The 23,166-nt window shown below is 39.4% G+C and overlaps 1 protein-coding gene across 1 annotated transcript in view; it reads left to right on the top strand.

The window, feature by feature from the left end:
- Positions 1-5,471: 5,471 nt before the first annotated feature.
- The window catches only part of LOC126471578 (histidine decarboxylase), a 401,219-nt gene continuing 383,524 nt past the window's right edge, over positions 5,472-23,166 (top strand). Inside the window, exon 1 of the mRNA XM_050099808.1 lies at positions 5,472-5,544. The gene's annotated coding sequence lies outside the window, so the exon portion shown is untranslated. The remainder of the gene's footprint in view (positions 5,545-23,166) is intronic.

Raw genomic sequence — 23,166 nt, forward strand, 5'->3', positions numbered from 1 at the left:
AACAGGCGGATATACTCCCTTCCTGTAAAGAGTCGTTTAGTAAGTCCATCATGTAGGGGACGATTCACAGTGCAGCAGTTTTAATGGTTTCTGAGTGGACACATTTGGGTCCGGATCATTTCTGTCCTGTTTCGTTATTGCCAGCGCAAACATCTCACGAATGAACAGAGTAGAGATTCCTTCACTTATGTAGTGAATGACCATTTGTCTGTGTAGGTTTATGTTGTGGTACTGGTCGTGTGGAGGGTCATCGTCGGGTTGCAGCTTGTTTAGCGGATACTCTGCTGAGCATCTCCAGCCCTGAGTCACTGTACCGTTTCGTCGCCTTAATGTTGATTGTACTGTTGGTGTTTTTATTCTCTCACTTCTTATTTTGAAGGTTTCTCCCCATATGTTATTCTGTAATTTTAATTCGTCTTTGTACCGTCGTTTGGCTTCAAGGTATTGTTGCAGCCTGACTTCTTTTCCTTGTGTTGTCCTTCTCTTTGGTACTGTCGTCTTTTATCTCATGAGTACCTCCTTAGTTTTGTTAATAATGTCTACCATGGTATACTTTGTTTATGTATGTCACTGATTTATGGGATTGCACCGATTCAAGCTTTCTGTAGCAGGTCAGTTAATATGTGTGCCCTGTAACCAGTACTTCATCGGGTGGTGTGCAATGGGGATTCTTCTACAGTATCTCTTAGTGTCTGCCAGTTTGCCCTGTTCAGCAGCAATCGCGGTTGTTGTTGGGTGAATGTGTTCGTGTTTATGAGCGTAGCAGTTACATAATATTGCACTGTGGTCGCTGTGTGTCGCCCTGTCATGTACTTACCAGTCAGTGATATGTGTTACAGATGCTCAGTTTACTACTGAAATGTCAGTATTACTGATACCTCCGGCATTACCGAGATATATCGAGGCTTGCCCTGCCTTATACACTGGGACTAATGGGTAAACCACACGCGCATATCTGCAGTTCAGCCTCCTCGATTTTGTATTAAATGTGGAGGTAGGTAGCCACCCGCCAAAGATGCACATAGAAGCGGTCAAAGATTATCTATAGCCCTTCATATCTATGTATGTCAAACGCTATGAGCCCATAATGTCAAGGACTTTTATACTTGATAACCGTGCCCAACGTGGTGGAGCAGCTGTCGATTCACAATGTAGCCAACATTACGGCTTATAGCACCTCTACGATGGTTTTGACGAAATCTGCCTCGCTTCTAGCCCCCTCCTCAAGAATGATCTCATATTTCGTACTGTACGCTACAGTTTCCAGTTTTTCGAAGAGATCCAGTATTTTGTTTTACTTTGAGATTCCCAAAAAAATCCTACAAGTGTATGTCGTGTTTGTGAATGTGCGTGAGGATTCCCGATTTGTCGAAGTTGCTCAATCTACACCCGTATTTATCCTCATTGTATCTCAGTTTAAAAGTTCTTACCGACGGCTCTACGTACCTTGTATCACACTCGGTGTTGTGTATTTTAAACAAATCTGATCTGTCTTGCCCGACTATTTTCCATTCCAGGTCTTGTCGTAACTTGTATGCAAGCATGCTATCCCTTTTAAAAACTGCTTTAACGTTGTATGATTTGAAAGTATTTTCCACCTTTTGCGACCGCGCGAGGTGGCGTAGTGGTTAGTACACTGCCACGTATTCGGGAGAACGACGGTTCAAGCTCCTTGTCCAGCCATCCATCAACCAACCGACCAACCTTTTGCAAAATGCTCCCGTGGTATGGGATCGATGCTATTTTAAGATTTTTTTGACATACATAGCCGGCCAGAGTGGCCGAGCGGTTCTAGGCGCTACAGTCTGGAACCGCGCGACCGCTACGGTCGCAGGTTCGAATCCTGCCTCGGGCATGGATGTGTGTGATGTCCTTAGGTTAGTTAGGTTTTCTACGTTGCTCAGCGCCATTTGAACCATTTTGACATGCATAGTCTGCTTCTTTCAGAGTCGTGTGATTGCCATTTGCTTTTGCTAACTTGTAAATTACGTTTAACTCTGTTTATCTCTCATCACTCATTGGAACTTTGTGTGCCCTTTCCAATGATTTTACTTGATGCATCTTCTAAGTGTTCTGTGAATAAAAATCAGTCTTTGATTCGGTTTTCCCACAACATTTTCTATGTGCTCGTTCTAAGTTACGTTATCCGTAACTGTCATCCCTAAGTATTTAGATTTGTGCGATTTATCGTGTAACCGAAATTTAACGGATTCATTTTAGTAGTCATGTGGATTACATCACACATGTCAGTTTTCGCATCATACAGATGTCTCGTCTGAATCATTTCAAAGTTGTTTTCTATCTTCAGATGACTTTACTAAACGGTAAATGACAGCATCACAGGCAAACAATATAAGAGGGCTGCTTAGATTGTATCCTAAATCGTTTATATAGATTAGGAACACCAGAGGGCGTGTAACACTTCCTGTGAGACGCCAGATATCACTTCTTTTTTATTGATTGATATTTCGTCATTTACCACGAACTGTGTGACCTTTTTGACAGGGAATCACGAATCCAATCTGGAGACGATACTCCATAAACAAGCAATGTGCTCAGAAGTTGCTTGTGATGAACGATGTCGAAAGCCATCTGGAAATCTAGAGATATGAAATCAATTTGTGATCACCTATCGATAGCATTCATTACTTCGTGTGAATAAAGAGAGTTTCACACTGTATCCGTGCTAACCATTTGTAAATAGATCGTTTTATTCGAGGTAATTCATAATATTCGAACACAGTGTATGTTCCAAAATCCTAATGCAAATCGACATTACTGATATTGATCTATAATTCAGCTGATTACTACTATTACCTTTCTTGAATATTGGTGTGACCTGTACAAGTCTCTAGTCTTTAGATACGGAGCTTTTGTTGAGCGAGCTGTTCTATATGACTGCTAAGTATTGTTTCAGCATTCTCTGAAAAGAATCTAACTGGTATATAACCTGGACCGGAGTCCCTGTCTTTATTAAGTGATTTAAGCTGCTTCGTACATCGAGAGTATCTGTTTCTAAGTTACTCACGTTAGCAACTGTTCTGGATTTGAATTCAGGAATGTTTACTTCGTGGTCTTGGGTGAAATAATTTCGGAACCCCATATTTAGTAACTCCGCTTTTGTCGCACTGCCATCGGTCACACTACTATTGCCATCACGCAATGAAGACATTGATTGCCTCTTACCGCTGGTATACTTTACAGATGACCAGAATCTCTTTGGATACTGCCAGATTTGAGATAGCGTTTCGTCGTGGAAATTATTAAAAGCAATGCTTCGGAGCAGTACTTCGGAATAACATACAGGGGCTCAATGAATTCAGCAACTCTGGCAGTGATAGTTTTTCGTGCTTTAGCTGGTTTGTCCCAATAACCTCAATAGCTCCGTCAACATGCACGGTCGCTTATATATTCTTAACGTCATGGGATACAAACCGCAATATGTCTGCAATTGGTTTACCTTTTACTTCCCTTATCAATTTTACCATTGTTTACGAAATGATTTGTGATTTTATTCGCTGATGTTCTGATTCTTGTGATAGTTTGAGTCTGCAGATGGAAAATTCTATTTCCACACGACGTCAGTTTTAATTTGATCAGTTATTAATGTGATCAAGATGACCAAATTATTCTCTTAAAACGACCACTAAGCTAAGTTTGTGTGTTAACGTTCTCATAGAAGTCGCGTCCGTTTGCGCCTAACAAATACAACGTAGTTCCACCATGTTTGTGTCTTCAAACTAACTGTTCTTTGTAGTTCTGGATGTTATAAATCTTTAGAACGGTCATAATAGTTTCGTATCGATGGAATTCTAATTTTCCTGTTCTGTTTTAGGGCTCTTAAAATCCTCTCCAACTACTAACGAGACCGATGAATATACACGCTCATTAACTGAGATTTCCCCTGGAGTGTTCCATTACTTCTGTACAGAAGATTGGTGAGTGATACCTTAAGAGCAAACGTAGACAGCCAAACTGACCCAATCAATTTAGATTGCAGATTCACTTGCTATGTCGGGTTTATGTTTCTTGTCTATTATTATAAATACACGAACTCTCATTTCATGTGAACCTCCCCCGGTTCAAATTTCTCATTTAAAAAACGCGAATACTGTCGGATTATCTATTGCCTTTCAAGAGTGCTTTAGGGTTTGGATTTAATTTGTATTATTATTGTCATTATTACTATTATTATTATTATTATTAAATTATTATTATTGTTTGCAAACTGTTTTACAGTTAATCACAAGTGCTTTGATGTTCTATCTGTTCGAAGCGTTTCAAGGGATAACGATATTTCATTCTGGACCTCCTCACTTGAGAGATCAAATCATTTTTAGGCACAGAGAGAAAAATAGAAAAAAGCATCATTAGCTACAACTGAAACGTTGTACGTACATTTTCGCGTACATTTCCACTATTTTTTTCTTTAAGCCTAAACTATCTTTTGGTATTTGCTAAATAAAATTATAAACAGCCGACCAGTTGCAATGGATAAAGAAATTCTTTACCTAGGTTTCGACAAATTTAATTTGTCGAAACCTAGGTAAAGAATTATTTTATCCATTGCAACTGGTCGGCTGTTTATAATTTTATTACGTGAAACCGTTGCTGTTGTGCAGCTGTGTTTAAAATATTTGCTAAATGTCAAGTTCCTTCTAGACAGTCAGAATGTTTTCATTTGTACTTTGAAAAAGTGACTGGATTTCTACGAAACTTTCGCGTCTCTCCATCTCTGCAAACCGAGAGAACATAGTACCTTCAGTACACCGAGAAAGCATGTTCCTCGTCATAAACGGCAAGCTTCATATTCCTCTACAAACGCGAGGGAGAGCTAGTTAGCTTGACGGGAGGGTGACGTGCAAAATGATGAAGGCGAAAGAATTTCGTTATGGCGTTGTATAGCACGAGTATGTAGAGCTCATCAAAAGTAGGAGATGGGCGCGGTGCTTTATTAAGAATACGACGCCCTTCAGCTCCAGATTTTGCGTCACCCTCTGAGCAAATCCGTTATTAGAAATAGTACCGTATTGCTCTTTGATTAATATCTGCGTCATTATTTGTTGATTATGCGCATATTTTTGTCTTTAGCATCCATTGGATTATTGGATTATTCCTTGTACGATGCCTCCTTCGTTTCGAGAATTGAGAAAGGATCTTGTGATAGCGGTGTCCACGTAAATACTGCGACAGAACAAACATTTAGAGAATGGACTTAAGGCATGTCGTAGATTGCTTGTTTGGTTTTGAAACCATCTTCAGTCAGGCTATGAGTCCAGTGGTTGACAGCTGTGCAGCTGTCCCAGGACGCTAATTTAGAATCAGAATGAAGTACGTGGGAGGACAAGGGATATCCCGAAGAAGGTCGGCAGACGTCGGTTGCTCCTTGGACGGCGAGGCGTCGCCCAGTGACGTCACGGGATGGTATAAAAGACGGCGCGTCGGCGGCGCGGCGATCAGTCTGCGCGCCGCTCGCCAGCCGGTCTCTGTGAGTACGTGAGCGCTGCCCGCTGCGCTGGGAACACGCTTCCTACGCCCAAACAAGTACGCTATTTAGCGATCGAATCCGTATCACGGATCATAATTAGTTTCATATCAAAACGATCCTCGCGAACTTACTTAATCTGGCCCTGCGAGGACGTTTTGACCTAGGAAGTATCATAGCAGACAATCTTAAATTAGTTCACATCAAGCTGTGTCTAATTTAAGAACTACTTTTAATTTCATTTGGTGAAAAACCACCACCGAAGAAAAATTGAATCGCTGCAGGCTGTTTAAAACTGGTACCGTGGTTATTAAACATGGTCATTTCCGTTCACAGTTGGCAATTTTTTTTATTAATTGCGATTGCAGTTTCGGCTATTAATCATCTTAAGATAGAAATATTATCTAAAAAATATGCACACAGTCAAAAACACAGTAACATATTTTCTCAGCCTATCAAGCGCAAGCACACGATCGTGTCGTGGTTTTTATCCGTTTTTGTGTTTATTTGTCTTCTGTACGACTTTAAGACTGTTCGTACACGCATAGTGTCTGGATTAGAGGCTGTGTTTCTGGCTGTGTGCATATTTGCCAATGATATTTCTGCCTTAAAATGAATAGCACTCGAAACTTCATAATAAATAAAAAGTGAAATAACGTTTGAGAGCCGCAAGCAGAAACGACCATGTTCATAATTGAATGATGGCTGTGGGCCAGTCACACATCGAACTATTCATGTCACCGTGATTTGATGTTTCACAAAGTAAGGTATCCAAACCTTTCGAAATCTTGCATGATCAAACTGTGTCTAAAATACACAAAACTTCTCACAGGGAGTATATGAATCACATATTATTTTCCTTCTGTAGTTTTTCTGTTATGAAACAGTATATAGTTTCGCAAGGTTCGAAATGTTTGTTAGGGGCAGTAAAACGGTAGCAATTAAGATCATGTGACAAAAATAAAATATTTGTATGGGACGTATTTTCGAGTAGCTACGAAAGGTGCAATTTTTTACAGCCTCAAGGGGGCTGGAATTGGAACTTATGTGGATATACTACGTACTAGCTGCCATAAAACGTCCAATATGATTCTATCAAAGGACACTGCCGTAACATTTTTAGTAGTTACCTATTTTTCTCTTTAATAAAAACACTGTTTTTAAGCTTCTTTTATGTAACAGTAAAAAAGTGAAAAAATTGCACTGATCAACTCATAAATAACGAAAATTCACAGAAAAGACAATTCGAGACAACTAAGAAGCTACATTATGTTTCTCTAAGGGTTTTTTGTGCAGTTTAAATATAGAAGTCTTCGACCACTGCAACATTTATGTATGAATTTTAAGGTGTCACTCTTTATTTATAAGTAGTATTACATCTCACAGTAGTGATGTAGAATCGTAAAAACAACGACCAACCTGGAACCTCAATTTATGGCTGCAATATTTGCTTGTGGTAACCACAAGAACAAAAAGTCATGCTTCTTTATTGTTGAGCAGCCGCAAATACCATTGTATCACAGAAAAACTGGCGAGAAATGTATACGTGTACGCCACATAACAATCTGTCAACGCCTTCACATAGAGCAGATAGCGTTAAGTAATTGTTAGATCCAGAGAGTATATACATAAATAATCGCCGTTTTTTAAGTTTATTGTAAGATTACTTAGATTATTATTGTTATTATTTAGAGTATTATTATTTAGTAAGTATTTCCAGAATCCTGGAAATTTTCACACTGACACCCCAGTACTATCTTTTTCTCACGTGGTATGTTGTAATGTGAGCCTGCTAAAAAACGCGTGAACCATTCGTTCAAGCACGCGTAATTGAGAGAAACGATTTCTACATTCTTAGGTAGTAGCGGGAAAGATACATTTCTATCTGCAACTTTCTCTGCCAGAAGGTCTACAAACAAATACATTCATACATCAAAGGAATGAAACATCGACGGTATGAAGTCAAGATTTTCATTTCTAAACTGAAATTTTTTCTGTGTACAATTCTTCCCTTTCTCTATAAGATTTTCTTTCAAAGGCTTAGAACCTTTATTTTTCATCTATTAGTCAAACGTCGTATCTACAGAACACCTTCTTCTGTTATATATCTTTTAATCACAAATAAATTGTTAAGAGTAGGTCTGACATGCATCGAACATATTTGGAAACCTTGTGAAGTAAAATAGAAGGAAAAATGTTTTACTTTATCTTACAATGATATATGGATTAAAACTTAGCGAAAAACTGGATACAGAATCTAAACGTTTTTGTTCGTTATTAGAAGTCCTAAATGACTATGAGATATACGACATATAAGTGTATTTTATGTAGCGTTAGATTCCACCCTAGAATTCTGTGTATTAATACTTATGTAGTTAAATGTAAATCTGACTTACGTACGCTGAGGCATATACGGTTGAATTTGTATGAAAGCTTAATCTAGGTTTCGCAGAAATGTTTTTATACTAATGCGAATTACTGCATAATTTCAAGAATAAGTTGATATGAGTGAAGTCGTTCCATGGCTACAGACGATTTATTGCATATCTCCTACGTAAAATAAATAAATAAAAAGTACTTGGAAAGCTGATATATTGTTATAACAAACTACTAGTGCTTGACATGCAGCTGAATGAAGAATTGATCTAAATGTTTTATACTTCCGCTGGTAACTGCATTTGTTCACTTCAAAATCATGATGATGTACGCTCTGGTATTATGATTAGATCCCAGTTGTATTTGAACTATTTTTCCTGTTGATTTAATGGCTTAAAGTTTAAAGGCACACGATTTACGAAATTGCGCACACTTTCAGCAAACAAGTTTCCAAAGTTTCAGTGATTGTTCAAAACTTACAGAGAGAATGAGTGGCTATTTCATTGCATAGACGAATTATATGTCTTAAATACACAAAATAAAGCCACACGGACATACACTGGCATTTTGATTATACGTCAATCGGAAGTTAACATTTTCCTGTCTTATTCGTTTGATGTACTCTGATATACAACACTGGACGTCGTACCTCCTTCTTCCTTTTAATCAACTATCGGTGGGTCCAGTGAGCTAGTAACATAGTGGTCACAGGTATGTTGCGATGCGGTCAACGAATACTTGAGACGTACGCTAATGATTGGTTACCAGTGGAGATTCTGCTTTACAAAAGCAGTTCGCTGGCATCAGTAGAGAGAGGATAAAAATTTAAGAACAGATGGAGATCCATTCTCAATTAGAGTTTGCTAAGTTAATCCAGCCCTATTCTTTCAACCGGGACACTGTCAGCTCTGCACTCTATCTGGACGAAATATCTCTCTTGAATGACACCGCTATACACGTGAAATTGCCTAATACAAAAGGTACGCTCTTCAATCTGTGACACCAATGATTCTTTTCCCGCTCTACAGCTAATGAACGGATAGTCGCTATCTGAAACTAACATATTGTTTCTTACTACGAATACAACGATTTTAATAGAATTTTATGTTAATAAAGCTCCGATATTGTTTGTTTTGTAACAAAATGAGGAAATCAGTTAGAGGTTTTTAAATGATTGCTATATAATACACTTCATGATCTCCCCTCTGTCCACTTGAGAAACTAAGTAAGCATCCCCACATGATGAGTGAGACATTGAATTCACGTGAATGACAAGGCACTACTATCATGCAATACTGTTGTTAGCACATGATTTTCTTATAAAAAGCATGATATTATGATCACATAACGTGAAAGGGTGTTGACGTTATCCCCTTTTATTACTAACCACCACTCTGTGTCATCTAAGTAATCTTTGATTATATAGTATGCATTACTTATGAAGTATGTTTTAGTTGCGTTTTTAAACAGATGTATTTTTTAGTAACCTTTTCCATCCCCTTTGGCAGTCTATTGAACAATTTTATTGACTGATAGAAAATGTTGTTTTGAGTTTTTTGTTTCTTTTTCATTGGTAAATGTAAGTCCAAACGGGCTCTTGTTCCATGATTATGAATAGGATAATTAGTGAAATATACAGTTCTTCCCTCTCCATGGCGTATCTGGTACAGAAATCGGGCGTAGATTTCGAAAGTGAAACAGTCTTGGTTGCACGGCCAACAATACTTTTATTGACGTGTTTCGCCCTTCTTGGGCATTGTAAGAAAATATCAGTATACTACAATGTATGCATCATCGCCGTTTTGTGTACCTTAAACACAGCAGGGTCAGTTGAAAAAGCAGTGCTGGCATAGGACCACATTTTTAGAGGTTTTTAAACAACGTAGCACAATCTGTACACTAAGCAATAACTCGTTCACAAAACACAGAGATTTTGCTTCGTGGTTTGAAAACCTGTAAATGTGGTCCTATACCATCACTGCTTTTTCAACTGACCCCGGGTTTTAAGGTAGATTTTTTAGTCGAAACTAGTGATCCATCCAAATAAAAAATATTTCATCTGCGATCTTGACTTTAGGGGTTTTCAATCCCTAACATAAATAAAAAGAATAACAACAGATCGCGAATCTCCTCGTTGACAGTTTTAACAAACTTGTTTGTTGTCTTTGTGTTCAGTGTTAACTTATTAATATCGCCCAATCGTCAACATCCTCGAGGGTTTCATTCACTTTCTCTAACAGGAGTTCTGATGTTTTATCAGTGACTATGATGTTATTGTTATTGGCAAAAAGAACTTTTTCTCCCTGTCTTACACGGTCTAGAAAGTCATTAATATACAGGGTATAGCTAAAGGTACTTTACAGCTACAATGGCACATGACTCGACTTGTAATGAACATAGAGGAAAAAAGTAATCCATCCAAATAAAAGATATTTCTTATGCGATCTTGACTTCATGGGTTTTCAATCCCTAACATACAAAAAACAGATCCCGAATCTCCTTGTTGACAGTTTCAACAAACTTGTTTGTTGTCTTTGTGTTCAGTGTTAACTTATTACATATCGCCCAGTCGTTAACACCCTCGAGGGTTTTATTCACTTTCTCTAATAGGAGTTCGTATGTTTTATCAGTGAGTGTGATGTTACTGTTATCGGCAAAAATACTTTTTCTCCCTATCTTACATGGTCTAGAAAGTCATTAATACACAGGGTAGCCCTAAAGGTACTTTACAACTTCAGTGTCATATAACTAGACTTGTAATGGACACAGAGGAAAAAAGAAAATATTTTTCTGATGCACCAACTCAAGAATTTTTTTTCTGATTCTTTAACCAAGATCTACCTGCACTCCCTTTGTGGCACGTACAGTATCTAGTCGATTTTCCAATTCGGTCCAAATCAGTTCTAACATGTCAACGTCAGCTGTCTCAATAGCTGCCGTCATTTGTGCCTTCAAATCAGTAGCATCATACACGGTCGTTGTTGCACTGTTCATACGGTTTCATTGACTGTACGCTTTCGTAGTACTGTCGTACGAGGGATCCGCAGTTCTCCGGATGGCTTATGAACGGACTTGTTGGTGAACGCTGGAAACCTGTCGAATTCTCTCCATATCTTCGTCACTTCTCCATGGCCTTTATAAATGTTGGTTCAAATCTACGCTCCCTGTTTCCATGAATTCCATGCCCAATTTTGTTATGGATGGCCGAGAGAATGGTGATTTCCCGTATCGCGTTCTGATATATATCTCTGAATTTTGGTACCTGACTTCGTCTCAATAAACCGCGCATTTTTAATGTGCAGACTCCTTTCTCCGATTACGGTGCTTCTACTACCATGCAACAACGAAGAATTTTTTTTCCAGTTATGTTCCTCTTGTCACCTAGAAAGGCAAAACATTTAGTCATTACCTAAAAAAAAAAAAAGAACCGTTTGAGATGGTGCATCAGACAAACTTTACTTTTCCCTCCAAGTTAATTACAAGTCGATTTATATGACACTGAAGTTGTAAAATAACTTTTGGGACACCATGTAAATTGAGAATAAAACTAGATCCAATACGCTACCATGAGGATTTATCAGACAGGGTTACGAACACTATCAGACCGTGGAGAAATATCGTCGCTGGACAATCGCAAGGAGATGTGAAAGACTTCACCATAATTTCCACTTGGTGTGATCAATGGCAATATCAATAAACTTGGATAAATACCAAATAATGTGCGTAACAAGAAGACAGAACCCTGCAGGACCCGGTTACTAGAAGAGTGGTAAACGTTTACAGCGCTCTCCCCATTTACCCATAAATATTTAATTTTGGAGTAACACTAAGAAGCTAACGCTACCAGTTTTAGATTACCACATCAGCATCAAGTAGTCAAGATAGCAGGCATCGAACGAATTCAGAAACGCACTGCTGTAATAGTTACTCGTCGGTCTAACCGAGCCGGTCGGAGTGGCCGTGCGGTTCTAGGTGCTACAGTCTGGATCCGAGCGACCGCTACGGTCGCAGGTTCGAATCCTGCCTCGGGGATGGATGTCTGTGATGTCCTTAGGTTAGTTAGGTTTAATTAGTTCAAAGTTCTAGGCGACTAATGACCTCAGAAGTTAAGTCGCATAGTGCTCAGAGCCATTTGAACCTTTTTTTTTTTTTCCGACATGAAAGTGTAGCGAAGCATCTAAGCGAACTTAAATGGGATTCGTTGGAAGAAAGGTTACGTTGTTCTCGCGAAACTGTTTGGATAAATTTCAAGAACAGGTACTCGAAGAATACTGTTTTAAGCGTCTGCTAGCTTCCACAGGGACGTGCGAAAGAGATTAGAGACTTCGGAACACGTTGAGGCATATACCCAGTCACTTTTCTGTCGCTCAGTACGTGAGTAGAATAGAATAGAAAAACGCTAATACTGGCGAAGTAGATACAGGATGTTAGTGGTATAAATGTAAATATTTTTGTTGTTAGCTGATGACAGTATACTGAACAACATTACATCAGTGTTTACTTCATTCGTAGACAAATAATTATAGCAGAATAAAAACTGTCTCTGTTGCGAAATTTTTTGCACGATCAGATGTAACTGACTGACCTGAAATGTAATTCCCGATTTCAAGATATATCATTTTACGTTAACACTGTCCAGGAGGTTTACATGTTTCCCTCAGGTAGATTTTCCATGTCTCCATAATGAGGCGACAAAAGTGTTACAATATTTCGATTTAAATATGTGTGAAAGACATTTTTTCGATTATGAAACTAAGTAAGTCACGATTACTTGGCAACTTGAGTGCAAAAATCTGTAAAACTGTCTGCGTTTGTCCGCATACCGACGGTATGTACCACATACGAATTATATTACGTCTTCAGAGAGCCAAATATAATTAAATAACAATGAAAATGTGTTTTATATGTGACCTTTGTTGTCGATAAATGTGAAATATAAAACCATGTCGTATGCAGCGTGACTGCATTACCATTTAAATGCGGCAGGTTCGCTGTTTCCCCCTCTTGCCCGTTCTCACACTCAGAAAGCGTGCCATGGCGATGGAACACAAGTCCAGCAAGGCTGAGCGCTCCATACTCGTGGCAGGACATGACTCGTAAGCCGAATTCTTGGCCGGCCGTGGTTTAATGCATGCATGTTAGGATTTAGTGCCGACGGAGAAGAAATCCAGTGGGTACAACGAGACAGCTACAGATGACACGAGGTGAGCAAACCTCTCCCAAGTGACACTAGCAGACGATCTGGGGAAAATGACGGAGTGTTTGATAGTGAAATACTCAACGTAGCTCTCCACATGCAACAATTCACAAAGAACAACTTGTGCTGTTAGCATGTCGAACGCAGTAATGTATCACGGCAGGAACATCCCATATCTTATCATGATTAGTTACTTGGTTGGGAATGGTAGAAAACGCTATAAACTCCTGCATAGAAGAGAAGGAATGAGCAGTTATCTTTAGGTCTTCCAAATTAAATACGAATCAACGCAGTGATAAACTCCGACAAGAGAGCCACCAGGCAGACATCGCGCTTGTTGACTTTGGGATTACTGTTCTCCACTGTCGTTTAATGAAAAAGTCATACAATTACGAAACACTCGATTATACACTGAAGCACCAAAGAAACTGGTACAGGCATGCGTATTCAAATACAGAGCTATGTAAAGAAGCAGAATACGGCGCTGCGGTCGGCAACGCCTCTATAAGACAACAAGTGTTTGGCTCAGTTGTTAAATCGGTTACTGCTGCTACAATGGCAGGTTATCAAGATTTAAGTGAGTTTAAACGTGGTGTTACAGTCGACGCACGAGCGATGGAACACAGCATTTCCGAGGTAGCGATGAAGGGGCGTTTTCCCGTACATCCATTTCACGTTGTACTGTGAATATCAGGAATCCGGTAAAACATCAAATATCCGACATCACTGGGGTCGGAAAAAGGTCCTGCAAGAACGGGACCAACGACGACTGAAGAGAATCGTTCAGCGTAACAGAAGTGCAACCCTTGCGCAAATTGCTGCAAATTTCAATGCTGGGCTGTCAGTGTGCGAAATCAACGAAACATCATTGATATGGGCTTTCGGAACCGAAGGACCACTCGTGTACCATTGACGACTGCACGACACATAGCTTTACGCCTCGCCTGGGCCCGTTGACTCCGACATTGGACTGTTGATGACTGGAAACATGTTGCCTGGTCGGACGAGTCTTGTTTCAAATTGTATCGAGCGGATGGACGTGTACAGGTGTGGAGACAACATCATGAATCCGTGGACGCTGCATGTCAGCAGAGCACTGTTCAAGCTGGTGGAGGTTCTGTAATGGTGTGTGACGTGTGCAGTTGGAGTGATATGGGACTCCTGATATATCTAGATACGACCTTGACGGGTAACACATACGTAAGCATACTGTCTGATCACCTGCATCCATTCATGTTCATTGGGCATTCCGGCGGACTTGGGCAATTCCAGCAGCACAATGCGACATCCTACACATGCAGAATTGGTACAGAGTGGCTCCAGGAACACTCTTCTGAGTTTAAACTCTTCCACTGGCCGGTAAACTCGCCAGACATGAACATTATTGAGCATATCTGGGATGGCTAGCAACGTGCTGTTCTGAGATCTCCACCCTCTCGTACTCTTACGGATTTATGGACAGCCCTGCAGGATTCATGGTGTCAGTTCCCTCCAGCTCTACTTCAGACATTAGTCGAGTTCAAGTTACGTCGTGTTGTGGCTCTTCTGTGTGCTCGCTGGGGCCCTACACGATATTAGGCATGAGTGCCAGTGTCTTTGGCTCTTCAGTGTATGTGCTAGCGTAAACAGGGTTTCTTGATAAGAGAGATCAACTCTTAGGCCACAGACGAAGAATCATAACCAGAAACAGACGTGACACCGTATTTATTTCAGGGAAGGTTACAGGGCCACTACCGTTGAGAACGTATGTCGGCAAATAATGCAAATTCTACCGTATAATGGTAAGGTCTACAGAGAAGTGGCCGTTTTAGCGTTCTTTGGAAAAGAACCAGTTTGAAGAACATCTGTGCTGTCCAAGCTCGTGTGTCTGTGTTCCTTACCAATCTGAAATGATTGAAAAACTCGAAAAAGATTAAAGCAGTCCCTGAGGTGACGGAAGAGCGTTAGAGACATGCTTAACAATCAATAGTAGAGTATTCGGAACAGGCGTCGTGGTTCATGTGAACGACTACTCTTAAAATTCAAGAACCAGTGTTCATATAAGATTGTAAGACTGTATTACTACATCGAACAGAATGTCGTTTTCTCGCGTAATAACTGTAAATGGAGTATAAGTGCGAGATGGTATAGCTATAACAATCGTAGCACATATCCTTCACCATACAGTAAAAGTTGCCTTCGCAAGTATGACTCTGGCTGTAGGAATAGAAAAAATAAAACGACTGAATTGTCTTATTATTTAACAACTGGTCATCATAAGATAAGATGCTACCATTTCAGTGACTTGGATACTTTCTAACAGTCTATGAATCGAATCCCAGGGAGATCAGAAAATTTTACAAAGTCTATTGTGATCGCGCACTTCTGGCAGAATTTTAGCTACACAAAGTGAAGCGACATAAAACCCAGTAACGTACCTGTTCAGGTTATGTATGAAATGCACACTCGTAAATGCTCACAATGGTGCTTCATTGTTTGGAAAAGGCTAATAGAGAAACAAATTAACTGACACTTCGGATGATACAGCCTAACACCACTCGTGTCCTTACTATTATTTTTCTAATAACTATGTAAAACCTTCTGAGAATGCGAAATTAAGGAAAAAATTGTTGATTTGTTGAGTGTTACAAGTGCATTTACAATACTTTTTCTTGCTTACCGTAAAACTGATATCAAATGTATCGTATCATAACATCCTTTCGTGTTCAATATATCGCTACTAGTGGAATTACATGACTAAACATAATACTTTATAATGAATGTAGAGTCTGGTATCATCTGTTACAGAAGAATGGTAACGATCCTGTTCTTTATCTTTCGGGGCGATCTAAGCTGGCAATTTTAGACGAGTACGTTTACAACAGCTAAAACCGATATGAAGTCAGAAAAAAATGCCACAACATGACATCACCAAGTCACTAAGAGGATGGCGTCCACCTCTGGATGAAATGTGAGACGAGAAAACGCGGAGTGATAATAGAAGGAAACTAAAATAACAACATTAACTGTAGCTATCTAGCTGATCATTTAAAAAATGAATACAATACCTTATAATCTGCCGCATAATACAGCTTAAAATATATCCTGTATTAGTCTTTTATTCCTGAAAGGAACGTTGTTTAATTTTTTTTAAATAAAAGTGCAACTAGTGTTATAAGTGCCTGCAAAAGAAGAAATAAAGTATTTCAAGATGTCTCAAATATGTACGTATAATAGCCTCTTCTCCTAAGGGGATCGTGTTTCTACCACGGAATTAGCTGCAGACTGCATGGGCTCCTGCAAAGGAGCTACTGTAGGATACGCGTAAATCAGGAAGCAGTTGGCGTATCGTAAAAGTGATAGGGAGGAAGGACAGTTTCAAAGCGAATGTAAGTAATGGGGATGGTAGGAAACTGCAGGTTACCAGCGAGTTCAGATTTTGAGGATTTTCAGTCTTCTGCGTGGTCTAAGGGTTACGTTAAAACTCACAGATATATTATTTGTAATAGCATGTTAAATTATTGATGAACCAGATACAGTATGTTAAATTGAACTTATATAATTGAAAAAGGAAACTTTGGGCCCAGGAGAATACTTTCACAACGTCTTGTGTCAACAGAATATTTTTTATTCGTTAGAGTCGCTAATACAGGTTGTAATACTTACCGGTTTTTAGTTTTTCTTGCAAACTATCTTCAGCTGAAATCGTACCTTCCATTACGATTTTAGTAGGTCTAATTAGTAAATATATCGTAAGGCATACTAGGAGTTTGACATTGTATACCATATGTTACAGTACTGATACACCAACTACAGTCCAAGTGGAAAGTATGATCTGGTCTGGAGATGGTTTGCAAACTAAACTGACGCTAATTATCACTAAAATTCGTAATAGTCTGCCTGATGTATAACAAATATTCTGTTGCAAATGAAGATGCTTATTGAAAGATGTGAAAGTAATCATAATTTTGTTTGTCACTTTTGTCTATAGGGCTCACAAAATTTTAATGAATAGAAATATAACTACAAGTTGTATAGGTTAAATGCCGTCCTTAGCAACTATATTAAAAGTCTTATTCAGACCAGAAATACAACTTCTTTTGCTGTAGATAATTAGAAACTAGGAACAGATGTGTAGGTATCACAGTGTGATCAAAAGACGCTTGAAAGATGTGTGCATTAAATACAGCGTGGCATGAGACTTCAACTGAAAGGAACAATCGCAGTATTACAATATGCCTAAAATTTATGAGATAGGTTTATTGCTTCTTATACTTCAGTACAGAGCCTGAAGTTATCTGTGAAATGCTACTCGTGATGGGTTTCGTTTCGCGTTGAGTGAAAAAATATATATATATGAATTCGTGTGGACGGATAGGATCTAGAATACAACACGAAACCCGTCCCTTGTACAACGATTCTACTATATCGATAGCGCCAAATGGGACGCATCTTGATGTATTACTGACTCCGTCAATATAACTATAATTGTAATCACATACTGGGAAGAAATGAGGCATCTATGACGCGTTATACGTTGAGAAAACATCGGTGTAATGAGAAGTTTTGCAACTGGCTCTTAATGTGAGAAAATGTACAACGATACACTTCATTAAGCGTAGCAATATAGCCGCCTTCGAATTCACTATTAATGACTCACACTGGGAGTCAGTGACGTTATGGGAACAATAGGAGCGGCAATGTGTGCGAATATGAAGTGAAACCATCTAATAAGCACAGTTGTAGGAAAAGCAAATGACAGTGGGGAACTGCTTGCAGTCTACGAAAGATGTTACTTGCAAAACAAATGCCTAAACTAGATAACTTTTTTAAGGAGTGGGATCCAGGTTACACTAACGGGGATATTAGAGCATAACGAAAGTGCTGAAAATCTTAATTGGAAAATATTCGAAGAGACACACTCAATATTTTGCAAAAACCTTGTTGGAAAATTCTAAGAACTGGTTCTCAGTGCACAGTCTACTAATATTCTTCGGCGTCCGTAGCTCATTCCACGGCTACTTGTGTTCATATTCTAGTCACCTCAGTCTCCTACGGTTACCAGTATTCGTCCCAGTAACGACGTAAGGAATATCAAAACACCGTACACCTGTCACTCTACTCTCTGTAATGGACAATATATTTACAAAAATTATCAACAAGTGAATCGAGAAAACATGGGATTCCAGTCAATCAAAGGCTCGCTTTAGTAACGGATACCGCACAGTGCACCATTTTAAGACATCTGTGAAATTATAGAACGGAATAATCAGTATATATTAGGAGTTTTTCTAGACGTCATCAGTTTTGAGGATGCTTCTTAATCGGTGTCAACAGAATTTATAATAATAACTGGTGAGGAACAGGGCATTAGTATACTAAAGTATATTAGTATACTAAAGAATCTATGCGCCAGTGCGCCATGTCCCATCTAAGCAGTGCGAAATTCAGACTTGAAAGTGGGGTCAGGCAAGGAGATTTCATTGTATACAGGACAGATTAAGAGAAAGACTAAATGGACAGCGAAAGAAATACGTAGACAAGAGAGTGAAAATGCCCCGAAACACGTTCCATATACTAAATACGGTTTTAGAAATTAAGATTATGACGTGACAACGTAAAATTTCCCTGCTTATTAATTGATAATATTCTTGTCGGAGCTGCAGGTGTGTCATAAAATCATCTTGACACAAAATTTCAGCGGACCATCTGGCCGTCATCTTCATTTGAGAACGCTGTTTGTTAAATTTCACCCGAACTGCCTCCTGCAGTGAACGGCGGTCCTTTTATACTCCTCGTGGAAACATCAGCGTCTGAGAAGGGAAGTGCGTGACCTCGAAAGCTCAGAACCGCACGAAAATGGTGCTTGGAATATAAATCGCTTGTCCCAAAAACAGTAGTATGAGCCATTCGCATGCAAAACTGTGCGTCTTACCACGAGAGGCATTTGAACGATCACCTACTCAAGGTCTAACGAGGGAAACTTTGGTAGCGCAAATATAGTAGGACCAAAAACACACATATTTTAATGTCGTGACAAATTGCTATATTTCCCTCTGCTTAAAATAATTATTCTGTCTGAACAACAAACTTTTTTCTGCTGACCCGACAGATAGAGATGCTGACCGAAACGCGTTTGTCAGTCAAGAAAGCAATGCGTAAAATCTTCAGTGATTACCGTAGTAGAATATTGTCTAAAGATCTTTAACAAATTCTGTTCAAATGTAAAGGCTGTTAGTGGCAGCAAAGTTGTCCAGTCACTCATGGACGAGGCAGGAACTGAACTTCAGAGTAGCAAAGCAAAAGCAGAGATACTTAACTCTATTTTTAAATGTTCCTTTACAAAGGAAAACCCAGGAGTATTGCCCCAATTTGATTCTCGTACCACCGAAAGGATGAGAGAAATAGATGTTAGTTTAAGTGGCGTTGAGAAGAAACTGAAATCGTTAAAACTGAAGAAAGTATCAGGGCCCCGATGAAACTCCCAACATATCTTATACCCACTTCGCTGCTGAGTTAGGCCCTCTGTTCACTATAATCCATCGTAGATCCCTTGAGCAAAAAACAGTACCTACTAGCTGGAAGAAAGCACGGGTCGCACCTGTCTACAAGGTTAGCTGAAGTGATTCACAAAACTACCGTCCAATATCCTTGATATCCATTTGTTGTAGAATCTTAGAACATATTCTGAGCTCAAACATAATGTGTTATCTCGAACAGAACGATCTCCTCCATGCCAACCAGCATGGATTTCGGAAACATAGATCGTGTGAAATCCAACTCACACTTTTCTCGCATGACATCTTGAAAGCCGTGGATCAAGATAGTCAGGTATTTCTCGACTTCCGAAAAGCGTTTGACTCAGTATCACGTGTACACTTATTATCAAAAGTGCGATGATATTGGGTATCAGACGAAATATGTGACTGCGTCGAGAATTTCTAGATAGGGAGGACGCAGTGTGTTATTTGGGATGGCTAGTCATCGACAGATGTAGAAGTAGTTTTGGGTGTACCCGAGGGAAGTGTGTTATGTCCCTTGCTGTTCACGATCTATACTAATCATCTTGCTGGAAATATTAATAGTAACCTCAGAGTCCTCGCAGATGATGCAGTTATCCACAGCGAAGTACACCACAAATATTCGGTCAGATCTTGATAAGATTTCAAAGTGGAGCAACGATTGGCGGCTTACTTTGAAGGTTCAAAAATGTAAAACAGTGCGCTCCAGAAAACGGAAAAACATAGTATCCTATGAATATAATATCAGTGAGTCACAGTTGGAATTACTTGGGTGTAACGCTTAGTGTAAAGATCACATAGGCTCAGTTGATAAAGCAGATAGTACACTTCGGTTTATTCGTAGAATACTAGGTGAACGCAAACAGTCTACAAAGGAGATTGCTTCCAAATCACTCGTGCGACATGTCACAGAATATTGCTCAAGTGTGTGGGATCCGTACCAAATAGGACAAACACTGGATATTGCACGTGCGCAGAAAAGGGCAGCACGAATCGTCGCAGGTTTGTCTGACCCGCGGAAGAGTATCACTAAGATGCTGAAAGAGCTGAACTGACAGACTCTTGAAGATAGCCGGAAACTGTTCCGAGAAAGTCTGCTAACAGTGTTTCAAGAACCGACTTTAAGCGATGACTCTAGGAATATACTATAACCATCTGCCTATCCCTCCAATAAGAGTCGTGATGATGGGATTAGATTAATTGCAGCACGCACAGTGGAATTTAAACCATAATTGATCCTGTGCTCCTACGTAAATGGAGCGGGAAACAGCTCTAATAACAGTTACTGTGGTACGTACCCTTTGTCGTGCCCTACACAGTGATTCACAGTGTCTAGATGTAGTTGTAGACCTATTACACAGCTATTCAGTCTTCGAAGTGCAAGTGTAGGATTTCAATGAAGTGGTCAAAGCAAAGTGGAATAGAAGAATATACCCATCTGACTAAAGCTACTTTTTCACATTCAACATCATTTCTGCACTCAAGCAGTTCAATATCAAACGCTTCTTTTGAAAATATAATTAATGTGACCTTTGATATTGGGCTGCTTGAGCGTAGAAATGATGTTGAATGTGAAGAAGTGGCTCCAGTCAAATGCGCATATTTTTCTGTTCCAGTTCATTGAAATTCTACACCTACACTCCGAAGACTGAATAGCTGTATTACTAGAAAACAGTTGGTTGTTGAGAGAGCGTAATTATTTTAAACAAAAGAAAATATATTAATAAGTGATGACATTGCAATACTTGAACTTTTGGTCCTATATTTTCGATATTTTGTTGCGTCGCTTTATCAAAGTTCCTCTCTTAGACTTTGAATAGGTAATCACTCAAATGTAATTCGTGGTAAGACGCGCTCTCTTAAGACGAGCGATTTATAATCGAAGCACATTTCTGTGCACTTTTCAGAGTTCAAGGATACACACATTCACTGCGACTGAAAAATCTTCGCTAAGAGATACGATCAATCGCTACTGTGAGCCTCTGCCGCCCGAGTCAACGACCGTTTTTTTTTAATACAAAATAAAACGGGATTATGCATCTTACTTAAAGGGCAGCTTTTGTCTCTGTTTATAGTGTATAATATAACATTACATGAGCATGAAAGTTTACAGTCAGTGTGTATTCTAGTTTCGACGTATGACAATTCGAAAACTATGCACAAGTTGAAAGCTCCTCATCTAGCAATGAAGTGATACATGTTGGGAATTGCTAGGAGAGTCAGGGAGACAAAAAAATGTAAGGGAAGAGACGTAATTATGCCTGTAATGAAAATGGAATGGGCGCAAGCGGGACATATATCCAAGCGAATGGATTGTAGGTGGAGCAACCACGTTTTGTGCCGCATTATGAGGTAGAAGAAAATGCAGACAGATGGTGTCTAGATGACATTAAAAATATGCAGGAGCAACACGGATGTGCTGAAGATGGTGAAACGTACAGAAGCTTAGAACAGACCTTTATGCTGCAATGGATGTCAAATGGCGATGATGATGATGACGTAGATCGAACTCATTGTTTGGTAATGATTGTTTGAGACCCACAGGCGAGCAGAACGCATTGTCTTAGCCGTAAGGCTGATAGGTCGCTGTCTATAGTAAGTATCAAATAAGCACGTGACTGCAATGCGAAAAGTGTGCCGAAAGCACAGCGGATTAGGTCCACGTATGGCTTCCACGACGGCGGCGCTAGCTCGCAGTACCACGTGTTGGCCGACTACTCAAATCTCTTACTGCCCACTCAGCGATCACTTCCGACCTTCAGTACCAATTCACTGTCTTATTTAGTTCTTAAAAACAAGTGTATATATGTTTATTAATAACTGGAGTTTACAACGACTATCATACGGGAGCTCAAGCCGGATGAAGCTGGGATTTGTCCGGTATGTTTCTGATATTCGTTTTTACGACCCTGTCGCTTCTGCCTACAAACTGTTATTATAGCTAAGCGCCAGTAAGCGTACAGATTATCACACCTTCCATTTTCTCTACCAACTGCTCAAACATTGCACTCCCTCATATTTATCTTCATTTCTAACATCACAACTCAACGGCATAGCAGAAAAACTCGTTCTCAACAAAACAAAATATTCTTTATTCCACTATCTATCAGAATCATTTTCTGTGACTGGAAATAGACCTTAGAACAAATTTACTCAAAATATCCGGGAAATAAAACTCCTCTTCAACTTCAAATGACAGTTGGTGGCTTACCTTCTATTACAATAGCTGTCTCCTCCATAAATTTGTTTGCATCTCACTTCAGTCATCCCCGCCCTCAATTTCCCCCTCCACATTGTCTACAGAATTACCTGCTGCAACAATATGTCCTTTCTTTACAGTTACAGTCACTGTCAATTCAATCGTCTCCTACACCATTATTCTTTCTGGTTCTGATGGTATTAAATATGACTTCAAAAGTGCTACATTAATTAATGTTATTGTCACAGATTTTGTTCATAAATGTTGTTCATCAGCTTAGGTGAGCACTCTGCTTTATACATCAGCGTGAACAGTTCACTTTAATCTGCTGGTGGCTATTAATCGCTGAGACTATGCACTTTTTCCGATATGTCACAGATGAATTGTCCTTTAATGAAGGTATCTGATT

The sequence above is a fragment of the Schistocerca serialis genome, chromosome 3 (genome assembly GCF_023864345.2).
Source record: "Schistocerca serialis cubense isolate TAMUIC-IGC-003099 chromosome 3, iqSchSeri2.2, whole genome shotgun sequence".
NCBI classification, from domain to species: Eukaryota; Metazoa; Arthropoda; class Insecta; order Orthoptera; family Acrididae; genus Schistocerca; species Schistocerca serialis.